Raw genomic sequence first — 5000 nt, 5'->3', positions numbered from 1 at the left:
GCGACTGCAAGATTTCAAGTCGGCGAATAAGCTTTTGATAACTAAAATTATTTACAAATACAGATGGAAACATGAAAGCTATATTTAAATTTTTATGATTGTAATTGTTGCCTTGGACATGAAAGAATTGCACTTTCTCAATAGCTGACCATGCATCGACAACAAGGAGCTACTGCGGAAAAATTGTATAAAAAAAATTAAGATAAAATCGGAGAGAGACCAAAACAAAATTAGTTAATAATGTAACTGCCAAGATCCAACTAAGGAGCTTTTACATCATTCCACCAAATGCTAAAAATAGCGGTCAAATCTGATTCACACTACTATTTTTTTTTAACTGAAAAGACGTTACAATGCATAAAAAAGTAGAAGTTATCAGAGGTGAAATATCTTAGATCACACATCTACTATATCAGTTTTGATATGAGGCGGATCGCTAGAAACAGAAGCTAAATCTACAGCATATCACATCGTATTGTCTTCTTTTAAAACAATAAAAGAAAAAGACACAGACCGAGATATTTTGCATATAAAAATAAAAAGAAGACGAGATGGGCACGGTTAGAACACCTTTTACTCGTAGAGATGTTCTATCCGATAAAACAATAACTATAACCTCAAGAACAAGCTAAGGAAGGAGCATCTACACAGTCGTTATGTATAAAGATACAGCAGCCAAAACCTCATGAAATTACGCTCTGCTCTCTGAGAAAAAGAGTTGGTATGACTACCCAGTATGCATTGTGGTTCTCTGCAGTTACTGGATTTGTTGTATGTAAAACCAGATTCGCTACTCGTATCTCTGGTAATGCTTAAGTGATACAGACACCGCTGATGAAAAGTCAATAAGGTTAAAAAATCAGCTCTTTTTTTTTTTTTTTCAATCTACAGAGAGACAGTTAAATTTGCTCTGCTAATATATCTGCTGCATAGGCTACTTGTATAGTTATGCTTTTTTTTTTGCGTGAATGCGGGCTGTTTCATACATGTATGCACGCATTTATACGCTTTTGTGTTCATACGTGCATAGCAGAGTATCCGTGCAGAATTAGATCGACTGACAGACCATTGTATAATATTTTTGCAATACTTCTCTACTCCCCTCAGAATAACTACAAATATAGAAAAGATACTGCATTGTTACGTTTACAGTTCAAGAGACCAAACACCATATATTCAAATTGTATATCGAAGGTGATGTGTTCTAAAGCTGTTAGGTACACAGATTAAATGTCGCTTATTTTTTTCTTACTAAATTCTACACACTTTACACACTTTCTGTCCTCTTATATATCTTCATCAGTTTTGAATTGACAGGCACTACAGCAGAAAACACAGATATATCGTTTGTTATTTCAGTATATATTTTTTTTTTTAAATACAGAACATTCATTCTTCTTTATACATAAATATTTAGATGCATCGATACATACATTGAAACACAAACACGCATATATATATATGCATCTATATAGCTGTATATGTATGTGCAGATATATATATATATATATATATATATATATACACACACAAACACAAACACTTTAACACAGACACGCACACACACATACGCGAACACACATTTATAGTTCTCTTAAGTAACATTGCATTAACCTCGTTAATCCGCTACTTCTAGAAACACGGAATACTGCTATGTTCGGAGGTGTCCTATATGTAAATATATATTTTTACTGTGTTGTATATTTATTTACTTATTTAACCTTTTTTTTTTTTTCAATTTCTCACCAACGAAAAAAAGAAGCAGCTCGTAACCCAGAGATGTGGCTTATTCATTGAAATTTTTGACATTTAGTCACACATATACACAATTTTACTTTAACACAAACAGACACGCACACAAAGAGACACGCATACACACACACACACACACACACACGCGCACGCACACACACACATACATACACACATGCACAGACACACACACACACACGCACACACACACATGCACAGACACACGCACACATACACCTGACATCATGACATTGAAGGCGACAGGAAAATGTACAGCCGCCTGAAGAATCATATATATATAAGTACATGTATATGTTTATATTTACATACATACAGATACGTACGTACATACCTACGCACCTACATATGTATACATATGTGTATGTATTATGTATGTATGCATGTATGTATGTTCGTATGTGTGTATGTATGCATGCATGTTTCGCGAATCTCGCATGACACATCTCAAGTCAATGAGGAAACTTTCTTTCCGTCGATTGACCTTCTATGTTCCTTCAAATCCCCTTCAAATGACGCCCTTAGAAACTTAGAAAACAACAAGGGTGGCTGTTGTTACTTTGAATTATGTAGTGGTCCGAGGACCTTGCACATAAAGATGGGCAACAATGAGAGAAAGACACGTTTTAGTTCATATACTCTGGATTTTTATTCGCTAAGTGCACTACAACAAATTACTTATATCCAATATGTATTTGAATTATATGCAGTGCACAACATTGAAGAAGTCAACCTGTGATCGCCTCCTAAACTCTCCAAGTGCTCCCAAACGTTACATGAATCTAACCAGTTCCTGTGCGGGAATTTGCTTTCAGTGGATAAAGTTTTGCAAGGCACTCAGCTATGAACAAGTGACGGTTGCAGAGTTTTAGACAACCAGAAATCAATTGTGCTAGTGGATTTTTATACACACACACACACACACACACACATATATATATATATATATATATATATATATGGGAGAATATACAAATAATAACAACAGACGAGGACAGGTGGTGTAAATAACAAAAGGATATATTAGTATGACGCTCGGGAATACGGAAAGTCTTTGACGTTTCGAGCTACGCTCGTCAACAGAAAGAATACGGAGACAAGGAGAAAAACACGGAGAAAAAAAATTGAATAGTGTTCAGTCAACGGTCAATCATAATAATGGCCGATCATAACAATGGCTGACCGGAAGTTAGAAATTCTTTTTTCAGGAGAGCTAAGAAAGGGGGAGATACAAACGGTGATCGGGAACGAGGGGCTGTGTGTGGGAGGTAGAATGCTGGTGATCTTGACGTATGTAGTGTGAAAATGGGGAAGGGAGGAAGGGAGAAAGTAGTTGGTCAGTTGTAGTGTGTGCGTGGTGTGATGCGAGGGTATTGGTGTGGTGTGATGTGAGGGTGTTGGGAGGTGGGGAAGGCATGGGTGGAGTGTGGGTTAGGCTGAGGGTGGGGTGGAGTGGGAAGGTAGAGTAGGAGTGTGTTGGGGTGTGGTGGGATGAGCTTATGAGGGGGTGTTAACGAGGAGGGAGAAGGGGAAGGTGGATGTAAGAGAGGGGGAAGATGGGTATGGGAGGGGAGAGGAAGAGAGGAGAGAGGGTGGGTATAAGAGAGGGAAGGTGGATTGAGAGAGGGGGAAGGTGGGTATGGGGGGAGAGAAAGAGGGGGAAGGTGGGTATGGGGGGAGAAATAGAGGAAGAGAAAGAGAGGAAGAGAAAGAGAGGAAGAGAAAGAGAGTGAGAGAGAGGGAAGAGGGGTATGGGGGAGAGAAAGAGAGGAAGAGAAAGAGAGTGAGAGAGAGGGGAAGAGAGTGAGAGAGTAAGGGTGAGAGAGTAAGAGAGTAAGAGTGTAGAGAGTAGGAGAGTAAGAGTGTAGAGAGTAAGAGTGAGAGAGGGGGAGTACGAGAGAAGAGAGTGAGAGAGAGTAAGAGAGAGGAGAGAAAGAGTAGGGGTGAAGATAAGTGGGAGTGGAGAGAAGTAGGAAGAGAGATTGGAGTGAAGAGAAGTAGGAAGAGAAGTGGGAAGAGAAGTAGGAATGAAGAGAAGTAGGAAGAGAAGTTGGAGTGAAGAGAAGTAGGAGTGAAGAGAAGTACGAAGAGAAGTGGGAAGAGAAGTAGGAATGAAGAGAAGTAGGAAGAGAAGTAGGAGTGAAGAGAGGTGAAGAGACGTACAAAGAAGTAGGAGTCGGAGCAGGAGGTGGAGGAGGGGAGAGATGGGTGGTAGGAGGGAGGGTGGGGGAGAGAGACAGGAGGAGGGGGTTAGATGAAGAGTGGAGGGGAGTTGAGCCCATGTGGCGCAAAGGAGCGAAGATAGAAGTTTAATCCCTGTTCACGGCGCAAACGGGAGTTCGGATGGCCCCTGTGCATGGACAATTCAAACACAGACAGGTGTTGCCGCAAGGAGTGGCCGGCAGAACGGAAGTGGCGTGACACCGGGGTGTCATTGCCGACGTTGATGTCTCGGAGGTGTTCCGCGAATCGGTCGGCCAGGCGGCGCCCCGTTTGTCCGATGTACAGAGATTGGCAGAGAGAGCAGGAGAGGCAATATATGATGTTGGTAGACGTGCAGGTGAAGGAGTCGGTGATGCGATAGGGTCGGTGATGGGTGCTGGTGAGGAGGGTGGTGTTGGAGAGGTAAGGGCAAGTGCGGCAGCGTGGGCTGGAGCAGGGGAACGAGCCAGGTTGGGAGGTTGGGTTGGGGAAGAAATGTATGTATGTATGTAGTACACATAGAAACACGCACGCAAACACACACACACACACGTGCACACACACGCAAACACACACACACACACACGTGCACACGCACGCAAACACACACACATACATATATATATACATACACGTGTGGTGTGTATGTTTTTTTCTTTGTGTTTTATTTTAGTTCAAATCGGTCGCTAACAAACTGACAAGACTTTCAAAGTTAAGAGAATTTCCGGTGATTTTAAATATGTGGTTGAACTGTCAGTTCGGTGCGTACACACAAGTCTGCATACCTATTAACTTAAAAAATCACAGATGGAAAATTTTTTTGAATCTCTAGTGAAACTTAACTGTGCACCCAATAGATTGAATTTAGAAAATCTGCGTCAGTATATTTTGCTTTTTCTCCGAATAAACCAAGAATTTCTAGGTTTTTGTGTAAAATTGCTGGTACATAACCTAATGCACCAATGATAATAGATTCAAATGAGAATTTATTGTCAGGGTACAAGAGCTGAAAGTTCCGGATTTATTCA

The sequence above is a fragment of the Octopus bimaculoides genome, chromosome 1 (genome assembly GCF_046866305.1).
Source record: "Octopus bimaculoides isolate indiv1 chromosome 1, ASM4686630v1, whole genome shotgun sequence".
In the NCBI taxonomy this organism is placed as follows: Eukaryota; Metazoa; Mollusca; class Cephalopoda; order Octopoda; family Octopodidae; genus Octopus; species Octopus bimaculoides.
The sequence above is the reverse complement of the archived record's forward strand: the minus strand, read 5'-3'. Positions refer to the sequence as shown.